Here is a 27002-nt window from a genome sequence, read left to right as displayed (position 1 = left end):
ATGTCAGCCAGGGGGGTGTTTTTTTCACACCCCGAACAACACAGTTTTGCCAGCAAAAGTGCTAGTGGAGACAAAGCCTTACTCAACACATGCAAATGTTCGCAGGATCAGGACCTAACTACATAATCAGATAAAATGACTCAGGGTAGATTTGATTTGAATCAAATTGATTTAAATCACTAGTCAGGAAGACTCAATTTAATCATGGATTTCTACATAAAAGTGCATTCTTGTTGGTTGTTAGAACCTTAATACAAATTCTTCATAACTCAAAGATAGGTGTAGGTTTCATTTTTAGAAGGTACACACGATACATTTTTAAAGTGATTTATTTTGAAAAAACTTTTCAGATTAGTTTTACAGCTATATCAGAAAATGAATGATTGTTTGGTTATTTCATTTACCAACGGTAATTGAAGCAGATATTTATGAAGTAATTGGGAGGTGAACTCATTAATATTTGGAGGATTTTCTTGTCATGCTGTATTAGGAGGAGATCACCACCAGCCATTTAAATTGTTTTATTTAACTAAAACAACAACGTTATGTATTCTGTTTTTTTTTTCTTCAACAGCAAACATAGTATTTTAACAAAGCGTATGAATTTTTGAATTTAGTTAAACATTCAAGTTTTTTAAAATCAGGTTTATTTTTGTTAAAATTATTTTTAAATAAAATAGATAAATGAAATATTAAAAATATATATAAAAAAAAAAGTCAGCCAGGCCAACAGGAGAAACTTAAAATATTGGCTTCTGCAGCTAACTCAGTCGGCTTCACCTTCATTTTCCTGTTTGTTCATAATCTGGAAAAGAAAAACAAGCTTTCCTGCTTTTTCAGGTCCCAAAGGATTTCTCAATTTAGAATGAATTAGTTCAAAGGAAGAAAATATTCTTTCTACACCGGCAGAAGAAGCCACTGCTGTTAAACGTGAGATATCACTTCAACAGTCTCTGAATCCAAGTGCTTAAGTGAACTGGCGGAAGTCACTGGTGTGACTTTCTTTAAAACATCAGCAGCAAACATATTTCTTGAATGGTTCTTATTCCCAAACTGGGTCTCTTTTACAGCCTGCTGCCATTATAAGTTTTCCCTTCTAGTGAGAGAATGGTATGGTAGATCTCAAATCAACGAAGGCTGCACTCAGAAAGACCTCAAGACTTATGGAATATGCTGCTCAAAGCGTTTCACTTTTGTTTCTACTGCCGGTCCCTCCCTTCTCACATTTATCTCCAGACTTCTTCTCCTTGTCCAGATCTATTCCGCCCCCAAAAATTTTCTATTCATTGAACTTTCTGAAACCTTCAACTTTTAGAGAGAGGTAAGGGATTGACTCCATGTACACAAATTTGCAGATAGACAACAGGGTTGAGGTCTGTTATTTCTCACCTCTATATATTTATTTATTTTAAAACATTTTTGCTATTAACAAGCATGTTGTCTCTGGAGACACAAATCCACAGTTTGAGAACTGCAAAACTAAGCATCTCTGATGGTATCTTCTAGACTGAGCACTGAGTCCAATTGGATAAATAGATAGTTTAACCTAAACAATCTATACAGAAGCCCCTGGAACCTCATAAGATGGGGTCCCTAATCCATGAACTATTGGAACTCATTTACAAAACTTACATTACATGAATATATTGTCTCATACTATAGAATTAGAATTTATAATCCCTATTCCATGATGAGATATCTTTGAGCTATAATGTATCTTAATTAAAACTATCTTTAAATAAAATGCTTTTTGAGGGAAAAAAATCAAAAAATCCAATTTAAATAAAAAAAATCTGATTTATTTATTTTAAATCATTAATTTTTACACCACATATATGATATTTTTGGACTAAATTCACAAATCATTACATAAATAAAAATTAAAAAGATAAAGGAAATCACATCACCCTTATTTATGATCATGAGACTCCTGATATACCAGATTCAGAGAGATTAGCACAAACACACTAAAAGGAAATATTTAAAAATGTTAATAGACTACAACCTGTGTTATTACTATGGAAAAAGCTCACATCAACTGCTGTAACAGATTAGGAAGAGGTAAAATACATATTTTAGCTCAGTGTTTTCATTTGTTGCATTCAACAGTAACATACAGTTGTATCAACCAGGCAAGCTCAGTCAATAACCCAGACTAGAATATAATATTCAGACATTGGCTATACTACTGGAAATGAACAAAGCCTCAAAAGTGTCCATATCAATTACGGTCCTCTAAATTATGGCTGCATCTCAAACATTCTATTTCTGCTAATTCATGTTCATAACATTCGTTTCTGATCATACTATTTCTAGATGCTAGACTACATAATCATTAACAAGTAGTAACATGATCAAATCGGAATTTGGAAGGAAATCCAGATTCCTTTACAATAAACAGCTATAATTAAAGCAATACCGTTCACTACCCGGGACAGTTTTCTGGACATCTAATGACCATCTAGTTAATTCTCCAGTGGTTGTTAAATGACTTGCAAAGAAACCCAAAAAACCCAGATCCTTATAAAATATCTTTATTAATAAAAATGAAATTGTAACTTCCAAAAGGGGTTTAAGAGTCACTTTCAAGTTTTAAAAACTCCATATTACCCATTTGATGCTGCTGATCAACAGATAGGATAACAGCAACAGGCCGATCAAATCAAGAAAACTTCAAATACATTATGCATCTGAAGAAGTGGGCAGTAGCCCACGAAAGCTTATGCTCTAATAAATTTGTTAGTCTCTAAGGTGCCACAAGTACTACTGTTCTTTTTTCAAATACATTGTAATTATGAAAGGTGAGGCTTATACAGGCCAGATACAAGAATGATTCCAAGATTAAACTTCGTTAAATTAATACTGTATTCATTACTGGATAAGCTGTATTCTTGAAAAATATCTTAAATCGTTATATTTATTATAGGATAAACCTACAGCACCTGCTCAGTAGATTTCAGTCTTTCACCAAAAACAACTGATCAAACGTTGCTGGCAAACTGATACAATGCAAGCATTAAAAACTGGAAAATATTTAAGGAAGCTGTAACCTGATACCAACATCATAAATTCCTCAAACCAGAAGTGACATTCTATAACTTGTCCTTTGTTTAACATGTAATTCCTTAAATGTAACAGTCCATGTACTCTGACTAGCATTAAGCAATCACTGCAATGACTAGCAGAAGAAAGGGTGCTGCCAATACATAAAAATTAACATGGAAGAAACACAAGGCAGCATGGCTTAAGAATTAAATAAGAATGCCCTTCTCCAACTAAAAACACAAGTAAAAGAAATAATTCAATACTGCAGAACAGCCGGCCTAGACATTAACTGTGAAATATACAGACCTTTGGTATATTATGTATTTGCCTTTGTTCACCAGATAGCAAAAAAATTCTCTCTACTAGTAACACACACACACACACAAAAGGATTATTTAACATTTCTTCTATCTCCATTACACGGCAAGATATTAACAACAGTGTAGCAGACAATCAGTGAACACATTTATAATTATCATATGCCCCTTCTCCAGCCACCTATCTTTACATTAAGAATTTTCACATTCTTTAGTAGCGGCAATTACAACTGACTAAGAGGTATTATCTCTTCACTTTTCCCAACAACATTGATAAAATAAATTAACTGCTCAAGACTACAGCAGTAACTATTCTCACACTAGGTTACAGCAATTCAACCCTATCTAATGCAGCCTGAGATTTTAAATCTATTGCACTACCAAGAGGAGCATACTACTGCCATAAAATGATACTGAGAGATCAAAGTGAACAGATTAATTACACGACTGCTTCCCAATTCATTCTGCTAAATAATCAGAGCAGTGTTAAATTACCATAAAATTACAGTGCATCAGAAACATATGTATTGTCAAACCATCATTACTGTGCAAAAAAGGCTTGCCTCTCCTTTTTCCACTGTATTGTCAGTAAAAACTACTACGGTCCACCATTATTTTCCATTATGGCCATAGGAATGTGACATGTTCTCTCCACTAGATCTGGGAAGAATGTGTGACACCCCTTAATTTTTAAAAGCCACGTGAAAGGTGAACTGCAAAGAGAAACTTAGAATTGAGTTAAGGCTAGATTTAAGTGTCGAACGCCCCCAAACTCCCCATTAAACAATTCAGCACAAATTTCAAGGCTCAATTCAGGACTGAGTTTCTCTTTGAAGTTCACCTTTTTAAACATTCTCAGAAGGATCATTTAAACTTTACACTCCCAACTATATAGAATGAGGGGAAATAGAAAGATAGACTAGGATGTTTTGTTGGTTGACCTTAACACTGGTTGTTTTTCCAGCTTTAAATGAAGACTTTCTTACCACAAGGAACTTTTAGAAAACTAAACAGGCTCAACTGTAAAAATGTGTGAGGAAGAAGGTGAAACACCAATACCCCAAGCAATCATTTTCTTTTTAAAACACTGGGCTCATCAATGCAAAAGAAGATTGTGAAGTATGGTTAGGCCAAATTTTTCTCTCAGTTACAGCAGTATAAATTAATCCATTGAGTTATTCTAGCTTTGCACTGGTGTAACTGAGATCAGAATTTGACCCACTATTTAGAAATGCAAGGAAAACCAGCATCTCCTCTCCTTCTACACTGGACATAACCTTCAAGCCTCTAATTCTGTGCCTGTTCCCATCTCTTCTTTCATTTCTTCCTACATTCCCCGCCTACTTTCTTCTCTGTATCATCTCTAACTGCTCCCTTTAACTTTCACCCAGGCCACTCACAAAAGCTTGAAACAGCTACCTCTTTGCCAGTTGTCTGTGTTTTTAAGAGGATGTGAACATTTATTTTCTTTTAATATCACATCATTTACAGCACTAAGTAAAAAAATGTAAACTCTGCTAAAACTCCTATTCACAACAAAGAAGGGTAAAATCCTATAATGAACATGATTTAATACAGGGCACAAAGGTGTTTTGCTTCCCAGACGCAGGACCAATCACGAATGCCAAGTATAAGGCTTTTTGCCCTCCTTCTCCAAAGTGACAATTTCACATACCACTGAAGTAACCAACCTGAACTGCAAGGCAGAGACTGTTCTCTTGTGTGAACGATGCCTTGCAGAGTGAGAAAGCTATCCACATGCAAACATAAAATAATGACAATATGACTTAGTTGAGGAGTATCGTCAACAAGCAGTATCTGTTTTACAATTCAGGGGATTTCTGAACCAAGGAATAGTTAAGGAACTCCAGGTAGAAGCTTAAGTTGTCTCAGTTGAGAAAACCCAACCAAATTGTTTTTAAATTTTTTTTTACTTAATTGTTACCTAGGCTTAGAGTTTTTTTTCCAATACTCCATAAGATAGCTGCTTTATGAAGAAATGTATTTTTCAACTTCATAGTTTTTCTTGTTTGTTTATTCTTAAAATCAGTAATATTGGCTAGGTTTGTATTTTCAATAAAACCTTATAAGTGATGAAGAATGAACAGACTGCCCAAAAATGTGTAGTATTCTCAGATAGTTTCACATTAGGTATAATATTCTCTTCTTCCCACCCCCACAATGCTCTAATGGGAAGTGCAGTGGCATGGGCGGTTGTGCCAACATCTCACTCACTGTTGCTAAATTTAAAAAAGGGAAAAAAAGTGGAGAATGTTGTAGAATATCATCAGTTTTTCCTCAGTAGGAGCACCGCATCCCCTGCACAGAGAAGGCAGACTGAGGGCCCTGTATGTGGTTAAACATCAGAGGGAAAGTCTCCAATTAAGCAGTTTGAGCAAACAGGCCCTTTTTCTTCTGAGGGGGTGCATAATCTTTTATACAGTACATTTCATATTGTATGCTTCTGTAGCAAAACACTGCAATGCAAAGTTCTCAAAACTAAATACATGTCTAAAAATTAGAGTTCCAAATAGAGTTATGGGTGGTTTTGGATTTTTTTGGGGGTGGGGATGAAGGGGAATTGCTTTATTTTACACAATGTAAACTGACAAGAGGTATGAGAAAAGCAATGATCTCCATCTCATTAACCCCAGAAATCCTTAAAATTATCTGGATAAAGATGAACTGTTCCCACTAACCATTTCAAGGAAGGTATAAATATAAATATTGAATGAAGAGCTGGATAAATTAAACTAAAAAGGCAGTTTCACTGTAAATTCTGTATCCTCTGCTGAAATGTTGTTTTATAATATTGTTCAGACTCATTCCCTCAGGGAATCACATTTTTATCCCTCCTACAGAAACACTATACTTGAGGGCTATTTTCTCTCTCTAGTGGAGAATGCATCAGAGCCAAAATTATTACCGTTTATCTGTTTTGTGATGCAAAGTGCTAGGTGCTTTTCAAACATGATAAGCAAGATATGATATTTGCCCCAAAGAGTTTACAATCTCAAAAGACAAGACAGAAGATGAGAGGAGAAAAATCAATGCAACATACAGCAAAGCAGTCAGGATGCTTAGCACAGGTCTAAGCTCATGTTATGATATTTTTATCTATTATATTTTACTTTTAAAATAAATATTAACTATTTGCCATTGCCCATTTTGTCCAGGTACTTAGTTCATGGCTTTTTCCATTTGGGGTTTTTTAGCCTCTGCCCAAAAGTTTGTTTGTTTCTTTTTGTTTTTGTTCTTTTCATATGTTCACTATCATCCTTCTGCCCCACTCCGATCATAAGCTTCTTCTAGATCAAAATATTTTCAATGATTTTATAAGTATTACTAATTGTTTTGCTTTATTCCCAGAAGTCCCTGTTTATGTTCTGCTTTAGATCTTATATGTTAGTCTCTAAGGTGCCACAAGTACCCCTCTTCTTTTTGCCAATACAGACTAACACGGCTGCTACTCTGAAACCTGTCTTTAGATATTATATTTCTAGTGTAATTGTAATTAAAAAGCCTATATGATAGCAATAAGTCAGTCCCCAGTTATTCCATTTTTTTTCCCTATCCATTCCCTCCTTCAGCTTCAGTCACTTCAGCTCCTCTACAAATTGCCAAGTCCCCTTTAAACAAAACACACCAAAAACCAACAGATGGTGATGTCAGTTGGATACCTGCAGTAAAGAAATTATGGCCCCTGTTATTCGGCCCTCCTAGGGAGAGATGCCCTTTTATAGGCACTCCCCAGGAACTAAATGAGTGGGACTCTTACCTCACATACTGGTAGAGAGGAATTTGGTAAAAGGCCCTGGCTCCCAATTCTCACTCACCATGTGGGTGGGAGGAAATTGGCTACAAGAATCCCTGCTACATTGTTCTTTACCAAAAACAAAACAGAACAAAACAAAACAAAACCTAGTAGGTTTTGAACTTGATGCACAAGCCTAAAAATAGTCTTCAGGCTTTTTATAAACAGTTTTAAGTAGGTCTATTAAAAAAAAAAAAAAGATAACCCCTGAGGTCCACCTGAAATACAAAGAAGTCCTGAATGAAAGGGTTTGCCAAGCATTTTCCAGGTAGCCCTCTCACTAATACAGCAATCTTTGAATTTTTTTAAAAACTAATTTAAAGCAAGTATTGCTGAGTAATAGTTGCTTCAAACCAAAACCTGACACAAGATTCAATTCTACAAAATGACTAGGTCCCTTCACTAGTTACAAAATTGACTGGAAAATAAACATTTGTAAGTAAAACAAGAATTGCTGCATCTCATAACCTTGATTGGAGTTTCAGAAAAACCTGTTTAGAAACATTCAGTCTTAGTCAACAAGTTATGTTTATTTTTGAGGAAGCTATCCATGACATTCTTAGTAGAGAAAGCACTGCAGTAGCTCTGGCTTAATTTACAGACAAAATACCTTGGCCTTGTTCTGAACTGTACTTGCAAAGTTTATGATTAAAAGATATTTTATACTAAAAAAGAAAAACACACCATAGATGGAATAAAATTAAGAAATAAACAAAAGTCATCCAGCACAAAAACTGTATTTGCAGACCATATTTTTATCTAGCCTTTATAGTATTTTTAGCAAAAGTTCTAAGTTTAAACTAAATAGGGTAAATTTTGATTATATAAGCAATATTAATCATTTTTGTACATGTGGAAACTCTTTAATCCAAAAAAAAGGACGTCTACCCCCAATTTATAGATAGGAAAAACAGACAAAGATTACTCCCATTTTAGACACTGAAAACCAGGTGCAGACTGTTTATACGACTTGCCCAAGCTCATACTGAAAATCAGTGACAGAAGATGAAAGAGAACAAGTCATACAGTGTGATTTTCCATCACTTGTGACCAGAAAAGTTGTTTTTGTTTTTTTTAATTATACCACAAAAAGGACGGTCACATTTCCATTTTTATTCCTGCTATTTAATATTGAGATTTTTAACATATAACAATTTTGAACAAATTCAGTGAAATAAGGCTTGTAGAAATATCTTAATTGATGTTAACCCTAAAAGGCTTTTTTAAATTCAGACCTTCAAAAAAATCGAAACAATGAGCATTGTCTGTGGGAGCTTAATTACAAAGACATTTTCAGTCATTCCGGACTGCCAAAACAAAAACAAAGTGAAGATGGGCTGCAAAAGTGAATCAGTGATCCTACAGAAACCATAAGTAAGCACTGTTGCAATATTAACCCTGGGGGACCCCAAGCAACACCAGTATATTAAGTAATCAAGTGAACTGCTTTAACCTAAATAAATACTTTTAACAGATAATCATGCTAAGAAATCTTCAATGCAAAAATAACACCTGAGTTCACCACACCCACACATCAAGCTCTCCGGAACAACTAATTTCTTCCCATTGTAGACTAAGTAATAGGATAGTCAGGGACAGGTCAGAGGACAGTTACATAAGCAAGGATCTGAAAACAGACTAGTTGCACACATTTAAAGCTGTGTTAAAACTAGGGTTTGATTACTACCCAAACGAGGTAATCGTGGGTTAAAGCTCCCCATTCTTCCTGATTTACCTACCTACCTTACCTGTGTGGCAATCTACAAACTAGGACACATTCAACACTCGGCCACAATAGAGAAAAATAAAACTGAAAAGAACTGAAGCAAAAAGCTAACGCTTACATGTCACAAATACAATGTTAACACTTTGTGCTCATCTAGTCTTTCATCAGAGGATCTCAAAAGAAACCCTTTATAATCAGCAATTAATTAATACTCAATACCCCTGAGATAAGTATTATGACCACGACAGGTAAACCTCAGGCACAGAGACGTTCAATGATTTGTCCGTGTCACACAGAAAAGTCAACAACAGAATGAGAACTGATTTCAGTAGTCCCAGCTCCCAATCCCTTACTCTAACCTCTAAACCATGTTTTCTAAATACCACAGAACAGAAAACCCTAAAGAATATAACCCCCCAAAATAAATAAATAGATAAACTTTCTTTGCTTCATGAAGCCCATTTTTGTTTTAAAGATACAATTCAAAAGAAATCTACAGGAACAAGTTAACCTAAAAATTACACTTCAGCCTGAAAAAACGTGACTACCATTGTTGCAAGCATCATTTAAGTGTAACTGACATATTAAAGAACAAATATTTTTTCTATTTTTCAGATATTTACATTATTGATTTTACAGCACATTATTCATGATCAGTGTCATTCTTTCCTTTATATAGTTAATCAGTTCTCCTCCCCCTTTAGCTTCTATGAGTCTTTCATATAGCAACAGAAAAAAATAAGCTAAAATATGATTTCTAAGCCACAAATTGGTATGGGAACTTTTTTTTTTTTTAATTATTAGATTTTGAGTTGATGGCTGCCCTTTAAACAATCGAACAAAGACAGCATGAAATAAGCAGCAGCGCTGTAAGGCTCTCCTAAGGTGCATCAAAGGCACACTTCAAAGCAGCCTCAAAAAAATCTGCTGTAGGTAGGGCACCCAAAATTATGAGTACTGCATTGAAACAATAGGCACAATACAAGTAATGTTTCAGAAGGAAACCTATTGGTAATACCGTAGAATTGTTTGTTCATATACAAATATTTCCATGATGCGTAGAAAGTCAGTGTTTTGAATAGGACCTGTGATACGTAAAATGTTAATGTATATCTTAAACGTATCTCTAATATACTGATGCACAAGAATAAAAATGTTACTGGTACCTAAACCATTTAGTAAAGCGAATGAAAACATGATCCAAAAGGGCACAATAGACAACATCTGAAAGCAGTAAATACGATAGCAATGCTAACTAAACAGAAAAAGATTTAAGTTAAATTTGAAGAAAAGATCTGATGTAGAAGTTTCAGCATGCTTTTTTTCCCAGCTGAGTTTATATACCCCTGGAAAGAGTATAGAGCAATCTTACTACACCTGTCAGCTACAGTGTGCAGCCTGCACATTTCTCTCTGCAGTAGAAAGACACCTAGAAAGGCACAATATTTAATATTTTACATTTATATCATTCCTTCTCATCCCTAAGTGCTTCAAAAAGTACCTGCATATAGCACTGAAACGCAGCCATTTCTGCAGTGGAGATTTGACACTAATGGCCCAATCACAATCTGTGCAACAGTGCTGGGGAAAGGAAGGTTGGCAAAAGAACCCAGGACACAATACTGCTCTTACACAGAGTTCTATGAAATCTTCACTGTCTGTGAATTACACACTTGACTTCAAAGGAGAGGGGTGGGGACTAGGAGCATCAGCCCTTCATCAACCATTTCAAATCTTAACAGCCCAGGAAGTTACTGAGAGACATTTAGATTCACTTTCATTTACTGCTGTATCTTTCACTTCCATTTTTAGGCAAGGGATGATATGGAAAGCCAAAATAAAGGAGACTTGTCCATGTGTGTTTCTTTTACTCCAGCGATGCATACATACATTGCACACATGCAGAGTCACGTGTTACCTATTTTTTAAACAATAAAAACTCACATATACAAGTTTTTAAAACAAAAGTCAGTGTTTCTATCTGGACAGTTCCTACTCCTGAAAAGGGAAGGAATGAGGGTGTCCAGCCCAACTCCTGAAAACCTGTCACCCTCAGCTGAACACACATAAACAGCACCCCCTTCACGTCTGCCTCCCCGGAAAAAGGCTTTTTGTTCTCAGAATCCCTACATCTGCGCAACTGTACATCTACAGTCCCGTTCCCAGGGACTTAAACCTTCGTCTCCCCACTAACACATCCATTGTAGAAAATCGTGGGGAAGATAAAATAAGTGTGCTGTTTTACATATGAAAGTTGCCTACAACGTTGCTGAGCCTGCAGTTTGGGCCACATGTCTACAATAACTGCCAAGGATAGCAAGAGGGTTGCTCTATTCCTTTCATTCTAAGAGATCCCAGGGGACAGTGCTGACCCATCAGCCTGAAGCCTTTCATGCAGGGCATCACAGAGTTCTATCTTGTCACACCTACTATTCAGCATGTCTGAGGGGTCTTTTGTTTCTTAAAATCACCCACTACTGCTGTCAGCAATTCCATTTGTAGTAGCAACAGTGGGAGTGCTAATGTTGACCCGCTACCAGTGTTTTAACCACTGTCATCTCACCTGCACAGAGCAAGTCTAGAGAGCACAGGAGTTAAATTGCTGGAGGTCAGTCTATACTAATGCTCGCACTAGTAGAGCTACACCAGTGGTAGTGACAGTTTGAAAATCTTAATGAGAAGACTGTAAACATTAGACTTTGCAGGGTGTGTGATGACATTGGTATGAGTTATTGAGGCTTTTGGACATTGACAGCACCTTACTCTACCATCTCCATCTTCTCTGATTCAGCTAGTGAGAGGGATGACTAGCCAAGAACAGGAGTTATATGAGAGTTGGTAGCTGAATCAAGACAGAGACTATTGGTAAATTGGGAGAACAAATTGGAGAGATGTTAGCAGCTCCACTAGAGGAGGAAAGCATGTCTTCTGTTTAGTATCAGGGGGTAGCCGTGTTAGTCTCTATTTACAAAAACAACAAGGAGTCTGGTGGCACCCTAAAGACTCGTGAGGTTTTTACCCACGAAAGCTTATGCCCAAATAAATCTGTTAGTCTTTAGGGTGCCACCAGACTCCTTGATGTCTTCTGTTTATTACTCAAATCCAGAATATGGAGGTTATTAGATCTTTGGCTGCATTTGGATGCTCAGGTAGTGACTGACAAGAGCAGCTTTTTTCCATCTGCAACTGATGAAAGGGTTTGACATTTTCTTTGTCCCTCAAAATCAAAGTCCTGCCGTACACTCTACAGTTTTTAAGATCATTTGGAAACTTTAGTGCAGAATGTGTCTACCCGCTCATTACACAGTGCTTTGCAAAGAGAACATTTCATCATACCAGCACTCCATGTTTGAGGCTACCTGAGGAACCATCTCTCTCTCTCTCCCCAACGATACTGCTACACCTCCAAGCAAGAGCTCTCTGGTTTGTGCAAGAGAGCCTGTTACAGGGTATTTTCAGTGAGGAGTCTGTGTACAACTCTCCAAAAGGTGGTAGCTAAATTGATGGATTACTTCGTCAACCAATTCAGCAGCATCTACAGTGATGGTCTGGTCAACCCAACTCCATCGCACAGTGCATGAAGATTTTCACACCCAGACCAACGCAGCTAGGTCGATCTAATTTTTATGAGCAAACTAGGCCTTTAATTCTGGAATTCATTTGTCCCTGGTCAAACAGAGCTTGGATTCTTGGTCTTTAGGTGAGCTGCAAGGCTCATCAATTGTCACGGCGTCTGATGAGAGGGTAGGCTAAAGATTATTGGGTGTTGGAATGAGGTTTATTATATTGCAAGTTCAAACCGGCCAGGGGGGAATGTCATTGCATTTGGGACGTTTATCCTTCGTTTGGGGCATTTCCAACATCTGTCCGAACGCCCCAGACCACTGCAAAAACGTTATTTCGCGGAGACATTTTTAAACATACCTCGATGGACGCAGCGCCACTTCCCCAATGGATTCCCACCCCTCGTTGCCCCCCTGTGCACAATACTCCATCCGCTGTCCCCCAGCCTGTCAGGGCTCTGCCCCCGACCCTCTCCCCCAGGCTCCAGCACCCCAGCAGGGGGTGTCCCCAGGAGCCCTGCTCGCCTCCTCCAAGGCACAACGTTGGGGTTCACGGCTGAGGGGGTCCTTTATTCCCCACAGCCCCCACCCCAGAGCCTGAGACACACCCCGGAGCCCCCATCTACCAGCCCCGGCCGAGGGGCATCCTCCCATGGAGCCGGCTCCACAGCGCTCCCGCAAGGGACCCACCTGACCGCCCCTCCCACCGCAGGGCCGTCCCCGGGCTCCCCCCAGGGCCCCTCCCTAGCTCCGGGTAGGGCGCCCCCAGCGGCCCCGTGCCGAGGCTCCCAGCCCGGGACCCAAAGCCCCTGCAGCGGCGGCGTCTGCGGGCAGCTCTGCCGGGTCCCGCTTACCTGCGCTGCCGCCGACACCCCCTCCCCCTGCGGCCGGCCCGGTTCTAAGTGGCCCGGAGCAGCCCCAGGCTCCGGCACCAGCCGGACGCCATTTTGTCTCCGGCCTCGGAAGTGACGTCGAGAGGAGGGGGGCGCTGAGGAACGGGCCCCCCCCCCCAGCAGGGAACCCCGAGCCAGTGCCCCCCCTGTCCGCCCCCAGGCATCGCCCAGCTCTCCTGGGTCACCCCGACCCGCCTCTGCCCCTAAGTCCCCTCCCCAAACTCTCTGCCCCCTCCCCACTTCACCAGCCCCCTTCCCACTCCCCCCCAAACCTGCCTGTGCCCGCTCCCTATGGCCCCAAACCCACCTCTGCCCCCCCAACCCTTCCTGCCTCTGTCTTCTCCCCACTCCCCCAAACCTGCCTGTGCCCCCTCCCTATGGCCCCAAACCCACCTCTGCCCCCCAAACCCTTCCTGACTCCGCCCAACCCTGCCTCTGTCCTCTCCCTACTCCCCCAGCTACCCCATCTCCTCCCCACTCCCCCATACCTGCCTGTGCTCCCTCCCTATGGCCCCAAACCCAACTCTGCCCCCCCAAACCTGCCTCTGTCCTCTCCCTACTCCCCAAACTACCTCTGCCTGTGCTCCCTCTCTGTTCCCCCCAAACCCACCTCTGGCCACTCCCCATAACCCTTCCCTACTCCCCCAACCCACTTCTGCCCCCTTCTTACTCAGTCCCAAACTCCTTCCCGACGCCCTGCCTCTGCCCCCTCCCTAGTCACTTCTCCAAACCCCTCCTCTGCCCGCTCCCTACCTAGTCCCGCACTCTCAAGACCAGCAAAACTTCGACCTTGACCCCCTTCTTCCATGGCCCAGTACCCTCAAAGTAGAGCTAGAGAAACATTGAAATTTTGTGATGAAAAAGGACAATTTCTTCACAATTTAAAAAAATATATAATATTCCCATTTTATGACCAGTTCAAAAGGCCCCGTTTCCCAAGACTCCCAAACTCTGACTCTGGTTTAGAAATCTAAAGTGTAGAAGGGTATTTTTGTAGTTTGAGTTGATTTGGTTTCATATTAATTGTGCATGTACATAAAAAGGTAGAGTAAAATTACTGATAAGTATGGGCCAAGTATCAATACAAACTATATAATATCTGGTTTGAAGAATACTGTTCCACATGGTGAATTGGAAACTTTCCCTAGCAAGCAAGGAAAAATTGCCTAACTTGATAATTTTTGCTGAATTTAAAATAATCCATTCAATTTCTAATACTTATGGTTGCAAAGATAACCTTTCAACTTTAAAGAGTGCAGAATCTGAAGCCAGACAACTCCTGTGCCTCTGTTGTTGTCCATAGCTTTGCCATGCAACAGCAGAGTGAAATTACCAGGACAAAAGCCAGATTCACAGCTGCTCTTCAGAAATCAGAACCCTGTGGTCAGCAGTGAAAACAGTCAAGAATAATGTTCATTTCTCACTGCAGCTGCTTGTCAAAACTACAGGTAGTTGAAGCAGGTCCTGGAGTTATTCATGGAGGAAGTCCCAAGAACAGAAAATTGGAGGAGAGGAGTATAACAAGAACACACCATTTCTCCCTCCCAATAACTAGGAATCTCTGAGGGACGGAAAGTAGCAAAACCCAATTCTCCATCCTTGTAGCAGGCAAGGAAACCCTGGATGTAGGAGAGAAGGCAGAAAACTCCTTCTCCCTTCCAGCACAGAAAGGTGAGTAGAGTTTCAAATTTAACTCCTGCTAGCCGGAGACTGATTCAGAAATGAAGTCCTGAGCAAAGTTCAGGGACAGCACCCTGTCAGAAATCCCAGGACCTTTCCCAGAAGTTGGTTTCAGAGTAGCAGCCGTGTTAGTCTGTATCCGCAAAAAGAAGAACAGGAGTACTTGTGGCACCTTAGAGACTAACAGATTTATTAGAGCATAAGCTTTCGTGGACTTTGAATAAGGACTGGGAATGGCTGAGCCATTACAAACACTGAATCTATCTCCCCTTGTAAGTATTCTCACACTTCTTATCAAACTGTCTGTACTAGGCTAGCTTGATTATCACTTCAAAAGTTTTTTTTCTCTTAATTAATTGGCCTCTCAGAGTTGGTAAGACAACTCCCACCTGTTTATGCTCTCTGTATGTGTGTATATATATCTCCTCAATATATGTTCCATTCTATATGCATCCGAAGAAGTGGGCTGTAGTCCACGAAAGCTTATGCTCTAATAAATCTGTTAGTCTCTAAGGTGCCACAAGTACTCCTGTTCTTCTTTTTCCCAGAAGTTGGGTGGCACCAAGGCAGCACCTCCTTGCTCCTCACGGATGCCCTTCCCCCCTTTACATTTTGTAGTTACTTCAGGCTATGGGTGTCTGGTAAATTCAAAGACTGTACAGAATATACAAAGACAAGTATTTTGAAAATAAAAATTCTTGATTAAGAGCTATCCTTTTATAAGTTAGACCCCACAAAGCTCTTGGGACAAGATAAGCTAAATTCAGGGTTGTAATGGCAAGATTCTTCAGAACCAGAAATTCAGTTCCCAGCAGGGTCTTCTCAGCCCTTCTCTCAAGACAGATAAACTGCGTTTCCTTGTAGTCTGCTTGGGACGATCAGATAACTAAGGCCCTTTCTGCCTCATGGACATTAAAGCTCCCTTGTTGAGATTTTAAAGTCAGTGCAAAGGATTTTTTTCTATTGTGGAAGATATATGGCTAATTCCTTTGTACTGCTTTGAAAACCTCAGCCTCTAGGACTCATTTTTGTAAGAGTAGGCGCATGCTCCAGTGTCCTGGCCAAAATCTTTCCTCCATTATTATGCTGATCCCTACCTCGCATATACCCGGAGGTGGATGCATTTCAGTGGATTTATATGTTCATAGTGTGTTCAGCACTTTGGAGAGAAAGGGGCTCTGTATAAATGTAAATGTATTACTATACTTGTTTTTCTCCTCTTTTTTTAGAAGATTGATCAGCCACTTTTCTCACCTGGAATATTCATGGTTTGTCTACATTAGAAAATGTGCACCAGTGTAACAAAACCAATTTAAAACTAGTCTAGTTACACCAGCAGCAAACCACTAACATAGACATGCTTAAACTGTTCTAACTTATTATAGTACATTAAATTGGCTTAAGCATAAACGAAAAATCTTAAAGTGCATCTATATTAGGGGTCGCACTGGTTTTACTAATCAATTTAATTCTACCGATGCAAGTTTTCTAATAGAAACCAAGCCTCAGATCTGCTGAGAAACTGGAGACTTGTTATGTTAGAAGGGATGAAGGCAAATGGGGAAGGGAGGGAACATGGCTAGCACACACAAATCCTCCCACCCACAAAAAAGTTAATTTAGAATTAAGGTTTCTTTAAGTAATTACCAATTATCCTCAGGTAAAATACAACATATAACCTTTACATATTATACTTACCCATATGAAAGTAGATTTTCATTCATGTTTAAAAATATATGCTGTCCTAACAGCAGAATTCCCCACTCCATTTTTACTCCTTATATCCCAGATGCTGACATTTTATGATCTGGTCTAATTTAGATTATGAATTCCATAGGATAGGGGACCTGGATTATTTATTCACTTGTAAAGCACCATGCACAACTATAGCACTAAATGCAAAATAATAATATTTTTCCATAAGACTTTAAACCCTGTTAGGTTTTTTTACAATGTTTATTACCTATGGATCTGTATTTACTCACCTATTTGTGGGAAGAGAAGGAGAAAGAACTTTTTTTTCATATATTGGAATTAATTCAACCTTCCTTCCTTTTTAAAGGAGGAACCTCCCCCCCTCTAGAAGCCTCATTTAAAGACCCAGCTTGTAGCTGATTGGAGGATGCTTGACTAAAGGTCATCATGGGAAATGTAGTCCTAAACTGGAAGCTAAAGCTTGGGATAGTGGTATAGGAAAACAGGTGAGTGGGAATTCTGGGAAATTGCCCCCCTATAAAAGGGCAAGAGTGCCATATATACTTTTTTAAATAAAATGTAGGCTTAGTTTATGTATTGGAGAAGTAGTCAGGTTTTGCTTGGTAGTTTGTTACATTATGGAACTGTTTGGGGTATTTTGTGCTTTTTATTTTTTTTAAATTGGAATTGGCTTTATACTTGATCTAAGGCAATGACCTACTGTCATTTTTCTTTTTACCCATTTAGGTATTCAGTATTAGAAGTGCTATGAAACCCTGTTTAGATACATTCATGTGAATGAACATATATCTTAATTCCAAATCACTTTTAGCATTGCTTCTGAAGAAGAAAATACAGCTTTGTTTTAATACAAAGTCAACTTTATTAAAGTGTTTGTCTTTACAAAAAGAAATATTTCATATGCTATTTTAAGAAACAAAAATAGAACACTAAAGCAGGCAACAGAGATCACATGAACAGAAAAAACTCAAATACAATAATAGTTCCCTCCAAAGTACTTCAGATGGTTCATGCATCTGATGAAGTGAGCTGTAGCCGATGAAAGCTTATGCTACAATAAATTTGTTAGTCTCTAAAGTGCCACAAGTACTCCTATTCTTTTTGTGGATACAGACTAACATGGCTACTTCTCTGAAACTTAAGATGGTTAGTTGATAATAGACAAGATTTTATTAGCTGTCAGGGAAATAGACAAAGGTATGAGTTAGTGTTTTCAGCATGGGATTGGGACCCAGGAACTGCCAAACTATAATTCTTTCTTTGGCTTGGGAAAATCATTTGACCTCTCTGCTAGTTTCCCTCGCTAAAATAAGAGGATATTACGTAAGCTACCTCCCAAGTTTGTTTTGAAGATTTATTAGTTCATGTTTGTAAAGTACTTTGAAGATATAAAGCACTAGGTATCATTAGCCTTTCAATACATATGCAGATCTTCAATAATCATTAATTGGGGTTACATGCACATTTTCAAGGGGAAGAGAGAAAAAAGGATCTTTCAGTATAAAACTCTCTTCAGCAGAAGCTGTCACTCTATCAGCTCTTTAGATAATTAACACCTCCAACATGTTAACAATGGGATGACTGATATAGTCTTTCTCTTCCAATTAAACATTACTAAGAGGTTGGTATCATTGTGTGGTCTGCATTTTGATGGTAGATGCACCAATGTACTGGTAGGCTGTCTGCAGTCCATCTGTTCTCTTTCACAAGTGGGCATATATTCTCATCTAAGCCTAATGTTTTCAGTTGTTCATTTGAAAGGCCTTCATAGTCTTTTCAAAAGGTGTGAGTGAGAGAGAGAGAGCTCATTAGCCAAATCATTTCTAAACTAAAATCTTCATTTAAAGTGAGTTTGGGGATCACAATGAAATGTGGTAAAATATAATCAGTGCAGTTTCTAAACTACAGCAAGAAAAACAACATGATTTAAAAATGATCAGCTCTGTTTGTACCACATAACTTACTTTTAAAAAACAGAGGTGGGCTTACGCTGCAGAATTTGGATCCAGATTTTAAAGAGTCCAAGGTTCTGGTATGTTCAGATCTAGGATTTTGTTGACTGATCCATTCTATATATAGAAGTCATTTGCAAAACTTTGATCCAAATTCAGATTTTGATCAGATCCAAAGATCAGTGGATTTGGATCCAGGCTTTTGGTTTTGCCCTGGCTTACTGTGATATAAATTGAAAATAAAAAATTAAATTGAGATATTTAATGCATTTTACGAAGAATTAGCCCTTAACAGAAGCAATGGTGAGCATTAGAAAAAAGGTATTCATTTCTTTCACTCACAAATGGAATGTTCATCTGTGACCAAGGGTTTTCATTACAGTTCTTGGAAGATATCTTTCATTGCTGGAATCTTCATATTGCTGATTGGGTCATATGGGTGGGCCAGTTTGAGTCTTTAGGCCGGGGGCATGTATAACTGCTTGGCCTCCAGACTGAATTATGTCACAATTCCTTGCTTAACTCCCCTCTTGCTCCATGGTCAGCGGGGAAGAAAGTTCTTCTACCTGGCCAGCTACTGTAGCCAATGAGTAAGGTGAGGCAGGGGTAGAACCAAGGTTCTGTCCTCTCATAGTCTATTTGCTCACATCAGGGAATATTGGGAGAGCAGGAATTGTGCTCTGAAAGAGGTCTTCAGGTCCAAGATCTGGGTGAACTGGATAGGGTGGGACCCCCTACTCTGTGCTCAGCCAAGTAAGAAAAGGGGACAGTCTATCCCAGTACCAAAAACAAATGAGATAAAAAATAACCTCCTCCCCACAGATCTTGTGTCCTTGTTGAATACTCTGTATGACTGAAATTTAATAAATATTTGGGACTCTCCTACTGAATGGAATTTACCCCCACACTTCTAGGCAGGCCATATTTTAAAAGGGGGTAGGAACTTGTTTAGATTTTGGGAACTACATGTGAAGCTACAATATAAGTCACAGTCCACAAGAGAAATACAATGTAGAGGACCAACCCAAGCCTGAACGAACTCCCACAAGAGCTAAGGATCATCCCAAACCTCACTACCTTCCTCTCCAAGTGCAAGGTGCATTTCTTTGACTTTGATTTTTCCAGTATAAACATATAGTAGTGTGTGATATATACATATAAAAGCCAAAACACTTAACATTTATTATGGATAATTTTTCATTGAATGACTTATGAACACACATTTTGCTTAGGGGTTGCTTTTACTTTGATTATTGTTATTCATGGTCTGTTACTGGTCATTTAGGAGTATTTCTGCTCCCTGTTTCGATGACTGAAACTTTTTAAACAGAAAAACAAATGATAAATGATGGGAAACAAAGAATAATGAGTAACACACCTAGTATGAATGTTTAAATGAGTGATCATTCATGCTAAAATTTTTAACACTGTTTAGGATTTGTGAATTTTCACAAATATCCATTAGCCATCCAAATACTCAAAAACAATAATACAACCCCAATGAACGGAACCCACCCCTTTTATCTGTTATCTATTAATTTTGGAATTATTCAGACAGTTCTATTCCTTAACGCATAGTCTCAGCACATAAGATACCCGAGCAATAGGCAATTTTAGAAATACCTGAGACAGATAAACGGTACTTTGTCAGCATTTATATGTGTCAGATCATAGGGATTCCACCACCTTCCCCGGGAAAAGGAAATCTTTAGTGACCTCACTATCACAAAACTTTTCAGCCTGTATTTACCTTTTCCTTGTTTTATCCCGTTACTCCTACTTACAGCTCACTAGACCCAAAACAATTCTACTCCTCCTTGGTGTTCATATCCTTCAAATACTAATAAAAAGTTCTTGTATTGCCTCATTAGTTTTTATTTAATCAGGCTATAAATATTTAGGTCTGGGGACATTAGAGAAATTTGCACAGGTATAAATACCTCACTGGTGCAAATTTTCAAAAACGTACCTAATGTAAATTTAATCTTTCCTTGTAAGTTAGATCAGCCCCTTTGTTTTTTGTTGCTGTTTTCTGACTCCCCTCCAGATTGCCTAAATCTTTCTAGTATTTCTTGCCATTTGCTGCTTTAATTCAGTACAGCGTAAATACAGTAGATGTAGAAAGTGAGAGATATATTTGCAAGTTACTGGCTGGCATTTAAAACAATTTTTTATTTAAACAATTATGATGACCACATAAAATACATGGTAGGCTGCCATGTGTCCTCCTGAAAACCAAAGGTCTGATGCGGTTGCAATAACTGGTGCTTTTCTAAGGTAGAATACTAGCTTCTGAGTGTGTGTTTACCTTGAAGGGGAAGAAATATCACCAGAGAAAAAACTTTGATGAGACTCAACTCCTCTTGCTGTCAAAGGCTTATTAGCATATGAAAGGGGACTTCTGCAAACTATGCAGTGTGGACAGTACATTTTCAAAGTCATAGTCTCCAACACAAGAGAGAACCTTCATCAGAATTCAAAAGCCACATTTGTCTCTGGAAATAACCGAGGTTCATTTCATAACTGCAATAACAAAGGTATTGACACTGGGTAAATTGGAGTTCCTGCTGTGAACCAAGGCATTTGCAATCCAGAAGTGACATTACAGGTTTACTTATGGAAGACAAAAAATAGTAGAGACCATACTTTCATCTTTATGCACAACAATTTAATATCACCAGCCAGGTGCTTCTACTTACTTGAAACCTACATTTATTGTGAGCTGCTGAAATATGTATAAGTGAAGCACAATTCCTTCATGCATTATCAGGACTCTCAAGCTGCGATCATTTAAATGAGCAATCTGAGATAATAAATGTCTTGTCAAAACAAATCATAAAATCCTTCCTCACAAGAGAGAGGAACTTTAAAAAAAAAAAAAAAAAAGACTTCAGACTCAACCCGGACTGATTGAGTCTCATAAGGAATGTGTGAAAGTTAGCAGGTCTGCAGTATTAAGGAAAAAACAACAACAACCAAAAACCAGATAGTGAACATGACACCTTATTAACTCTGTTATTACAGCTCAAAACAGAAGAGTTTCTAGTAGCAACCTCACAGTCTCATGCAACACTTAACTCAGGATCTCTTCCCTCTATGGTATTTTAATACAAGACTCAGTCTTTTGTATTTCATGGTCCATCAGTGATTCAGCTCTCAGAGTTGTTTCTCAGTGGTTGATCATTCAGCCATTTTGAGCCAAACTGAGCTGCTTAACTTTGGCATAGAATATGTCAGACTGGATGCCATTAGACTCTGCTGCCTGCAAACCTGTTTGGTTTCACTGGTTGGTTTTCTTGGGATAGCCACATGTTTGCTTCTACTTGGAGTCATTTACATGAATCTGGCTACTCACCTATAAGATGCTTTCTTCTTTTTTCCTGCATTTACTGTGTATGAAAATTTGCACCATCTGGTGGCAATCGTGCAGACATACAATTCAATTTCCATTTTATTTCCCTCAGTAAAGTCCCCAGACCTTTATCTGATTATGGGCACAGACTAGAGTGATGTCAAACATGCAAGCCATATTTCTGTGTTTCATGATTTCAGGATTGTCAACCCCAAATAGGGTGACCAGACAGCAAGTGTGAAAAATCGGGACGGGGGGGAGGGGGAGTAATAGGAGCTTATATAAGAAAAAGCCCCACATATCGGGACTGTCCCTATTAAATCAGGACATCTGGTCACTCTAACCCCAAAATCATGAGTCAGGCCCCAAAAGTTATGGGATTGGCTTAAAAGTCATGGCATTTTATAAAATAATAAATGTCGGTTTCATTTTATTTTCCTTCTGGTCTTAGATTTCCTGTTCTCAGTCCACAACCATGAGGCTAGAAACTTATTTTTTACTTTAAATGAAAGCTGAGCGTCTTATGTAATCACCTGTCTCTCAGAGCCCGGGCTTTAAGAAAAACATCAAATATTGTAAGCCTTGTGATAAAATTGTGAAAGTTAGTAACTGTCATTTGATCCAAAGAGCCACATAGGCTCATTTGTTTAAATTATACTCAGTGTTTTTTTTCCCACTTGAAAACCATTGTGCATTTAGCTTGAGAAAGGAAAAATAAACATAATATGGCTCTGTTATTTCTACACTGAGCCGGCATGGCTGGCTGCTCGCAAAGGTGGGCCAAATGGTATGCACGTCAAGGCGGGCAACCAGAAAAAGGCAATTCCAAAACACTCTGAGGATTTTAAAGGAGGGGACAGACTTCCAGTATCTGTGACCCCTGGGTAGTGGAGTTCAAAATTGTGATCAGAGCATTCACTGCCACGAGGACAGGGGCATTGTTGCTGGAGGACTGTCAGAGGTGACACAGGTAAAGCAGTGTCCACCCTGGCGTTTTGTCGGTGGAAGTATGTCAGCTTTGGACTCAAGTCTTTCGAGGAGATGATGTAATGAGGGGGACTACATCTGTGGGAGACAAATTTAGCTGTAAATGCATGCAAAACTGTCAACAATAGTTGAGTTATGTCAAAACCCCTTGTGGTATAGATATAGAACGTCTCCTCTCCCAAAGAGTAACTTGAATGAACCACACAGAGCACACACATTCTTGTTGACTGTCATTAAAATAACCCTATATTTAGCTCTGAGTTTCTGATTTCTGCACCTCTTTTTGTCAGCTCAATGAAAACTAGCAATGCCTCCTGTCAGAATGAGCCTCTTGTAGCAATCGAAATTTGTTTAATGTGGTTATATTCAAAGAAGTGACTTCGATAGCATTGCAGGGTTCATTGTTTGCTGGCTTACAAATAAAGAGGTGGTTTTGGTAAATGACCACCCAGCACACTCATTCTGGGATTTGAAAGTCAAACTGGATCCTTTCCATATGTCAGCACCATACGAAAAATTCTGCATTCAGAACTTAGTTCACTATCGTGTATATGTTGCACAAACAAGAACAGAATCCAACTCACTCTCTCTTAAAGGAAGAAAATGTCTGTCCCTCTCTGTTTTATCCATGCATGCACGTGTATAATATATTATATTCGGTGCAAGTAGGAATTAAAAAAGAATAATTTCTCAGAAGAATCAGAAGATCTGACTCAGAATAAATACATGGAGAAGATGTGATGACTAAAAAGGTGACTTGTTTACATAATCACTTTTCTAACCACGATCACACTTTAAGGATCCTTCTCCCCCCACCCCAGTATTACAGAACCTTAATATGAACAGTAACTAATAAAACTGGAGGCACATGAAATATGGATCACTAGGAAGGAATCTATGAGCTATACGGTCTGAAGTAGCCTTGAAAATAACTTGACCTGAGAGATGCTGATATGTGTAAGTTTTTCTTTTGCTAATTGGAACAAGGTCCGTATTATCAAACTTCTCTGTGCCACTCCTGCTTGTTTTGGTAAACACAGGAGACAATGTGCTGGGTGGTGTTGTTATGGCTAATGCTAGCAATTTCTCAGGGTAATAGCAATAAAGACACAAATTAACTGCTTGTTTGGCAAAAAGCATTGGGAGATTTATTTTTCAAACTAGGCCTGAATTATATAGATGGTCTGCTTTTCAAATAGAACTTTTCTGAATGCTGGTGAGATGAAAGAATTCTCTGAACTGTTAAGATGGCTAGTTTCCAGTTCAAATGCTCTAGAGTGTACCCAATTGACTCATGTTAAGACTGCTGATTAAAACTGAGCTACAACAATCATGAGAGAGCTGAAGAAGCACCCATCCTGCCTTTACCTGCTTCCTGGGAAGGTTCTGCTTTTTAATTCAGCCAGCCTCAAAGGTCCTACGCACCAGCCAGGCTGGGAGTGTCGTCTGTCTCAAAAGGGCCTAAATATTAAACTTGATTGGGTCCATCAAAGGAAACACTCTCAATTCTGAGTAGCAATCAGGAAGTCTGATCAACCCGAAGGACATTGTATAAACTTACAATCACCACAAGGTCTTACCCCAATGGGGAAAAATACCGTAACCAGCCAAGCTTTGACTAAAGGTTTCAACAAAGACTCTACTAAGTATAATATCCAGAAGGCAGAAGTGGAGTTCTGAGTTTAACAGCAAAGTGGATATTGACTGAACCAAATTTTGTTATCAATTAAATGAGTCTTTCTGTTCAGCTAGAAAGATCCAGGTAGAATGGGATTTAGGTGTTTTGTTACCTGGCAGTTCATACCTTTTCTTTACAGGAGGAAACTGAGACTATCATAATAAGGATTTAATTTACATAACTATAAATGTATGCATAGGAATAAGCAAATAACTCTTATGTGATTATTTTAAGCATTGCCCTTCCTTTTTTTATTTTATTTATTTCCTGTCTTTTTCTTTGTCCATTTTAATAACCCTCTGCATAGAGACACATCATTGCATTGTATGAATGAGTGGAAGGAAATGTGATGTAGGGCTACAGCCTACTATGGATGGGTTGAGTTTGTCTAGTAGGTTAAGTAGAGGTTGGAGAGTTTGGACGCAGGGTTCTATTCCTGGCTCTTCCACTGACCCATTTAGAGACTTTAATCAAGTCATTTCACCTCTCTGTGCATCATTTATACCCTCTGTGATATGGGGATAAAAATTAGGGCTAGGTGAAATCGTTGTAAATTGTTTTTTGGCAAAAATTGTCACCTATTTGTTTTGCTAAGATTTCAAGTCCCTCAAATTATTTTGCAGGTTGGCTTGCAAAATCTACTCCCAGCTTGAACTGTCAAGCTTTCAAAACTTCAGATGACTGGTTGTACCATAGCTGTTATCTCTGGCAGCTTTGAGTTGTGGAGAAAAGACAAGAGAAACAGGCATCAGGCACACACACATTTGTAATATATTATATGAAGTACATAGACAAACTTATCATGCCAGGCAGGGATAGTAGCAGCTGAGGAGTATATTTAGATTGTAAATTCTTTTGGGCAGGGACTCTTACTATATGTACTGTAGTTAAAACAATGGGGCCCTAAACTCAGTTGTGGCCTCCAAGTGCTACCATAATACAAATAACTTGGCACTGGGATCTGCACTGGATTCATAGATTCATAGACTCTAGGACTGGAAGGGACCTCGAGAGGTCATCGAGTCCAGTCCCGTGCCCTCCTGCACTCTTAGATGACTCACTCTGTTGACCAGTCAGGGTGAAAGGCAAAGCTAAACCATCAGCAGCCAAAAGGTGTGAGAGCAAGTGCCAAGACTTTCCACTGAGTGGTATCAGGTGGTGACCCTTATAAGAGCAATCTCCCAGGGCTTTGCGACTGCCTTCTTCTAAAACCGACCAGGCTCTGTGGGAGTTGGATCAGGCACTAGAGGACTATGAGCTTATCGCTAGTGAGATGACTGAGTCTGAATCAATGCCCTACAATTCATTGTCTTACCCATTCCCAGCTTCCCCTCTCAAAGGAAGGGAGAACATTATAAAAATATTAAAGCAACCTCTCTAGCCTTAAACTCTTGCTATGAGCTAAAAAAGGTTGGGCAACGACAGGCCTGGATCTGAGCAGATTAAATAGCACAATGAATGGAAAAAAACACATGAACTTCTTCCAGTGTTACCACATGTTGGGCTGCACATATGCAGAATTATGATTCCAAAACAACTAATATAGACAAGACCTTTGAGGCCACTTCATAGCCTTGGTTTTATTAAAAATATTCTATATGTTTAAAAGGATGGAAGACAGGAAGTTTTCCTGTGACAAACATATTTCCTATTTTTCTTGTAAATAATAATGTCTCCATTAATTCTTGCCACTAGCTGGTGCTAGGATACAATTTACTAAGCATGCAATTATAATGAAACATCTGCATTATTGGCCTGCAGTAGGGAATTCTTCCCTCTTAATAGTCTGCCTGTGTGTCACTGTTAGTCTTTCTCCGTGGTCTGATTTATTGGTGTTTAAGGCATTTTTGTGGTTTCTACCCTGTTCCTGTCATGAAGCACACCTGGTCTGGTTGGTATTTCAGACAGTTTACATGCACTGGTGTTTTAACAAAGCATTACCTCCTTCCCCTCTCTCACACATACTTTCTCTTATTGCTTTCTACTGGGTTGCTTCCAAGATTTTCCCCGGGAAAGCAAGGTATTAGTTTGTTAATCGTTACTTCATTAACTAGAAGAATCCCCCCTGAAAAGCAGTTTTCAAAAGACTAAACTGCAATGAGTGGGTTAAATATTTCCCAGAGCCAACACATCTAGGTCCTAATGAACAGATGGTATTTTCAATCTCCCCATGCATCACGGTTAATAGCAATGAATGTTTTCATGATCTCATTAACATTTTAGGGCCTACAAACAGCATGTCCTAGTGCCAAGGATACTTTCAAGTGGGTGAATCTAGC

The 27002-nt window shown here is 39.0% G+C and overlaps 1 protein-coding gene and 1 long non-coding RNA gene across 7 annotated transcripts in view; one reads left to right on the top strand and one right to left on the bottom strand.

The window, feature by feature from the left end:
* PRDM2 (PR/SET domain 2) overlaps positions 1 to 13435 on the bottom strand; it is a 118168-nt gene extending 104733 nt beyond the window's left edge. For 4 of the 6 annotated variants that reach the window (XM_034753490.1, XM_034753494.1, XM_034753492.1 and 1 more), the window contains exon 1: positions 13320 to 13420. The gene's annotated coding sequence lies outside the window, so the exon portion shown is untranslated. Of the gene's footprint in view, positions 1 to 13319 lie in introns of all 6 variants that reach the window. The other 2 variants (XM_034753496.1, XM_034753491.1) reach the window with 2 other exon arrangements.
* A 1395-nt stretch (positions 13436 to 14830) lies between these two features.
* Positions 14831 to 17537, top strand: LOC117867813. Its single transcript, XR_004643519.1, has 3 exons — positions 14831 to 15029; positions 17101 to 17239; positions 17481 to 17537. It is a non-coding gene; the product is annotated as an uncharacterized LOC117867813 (long non-coding RNA).
* Positions 17538 to 27002: the final 9465 nt, after the last annotated feature.

This window comes from Trachemys scripta, chromosome 19 (assembly GCF_013100865.1).
Source record: "Trachemys scripta elegans isolate TJP31775 chromosome 19, CAS_Tse_1.0, whole genome shotgun sequence".
Taxonomy (NCBI): domain Eukaryota; kingdom Metazoa; phylum Chordata; order Testudines; family Emydidae; genus Trachemys; species Trachemys scripta.
This window is presented reverse-complemented; position numbering and strand designations above follow the sequence as displayed.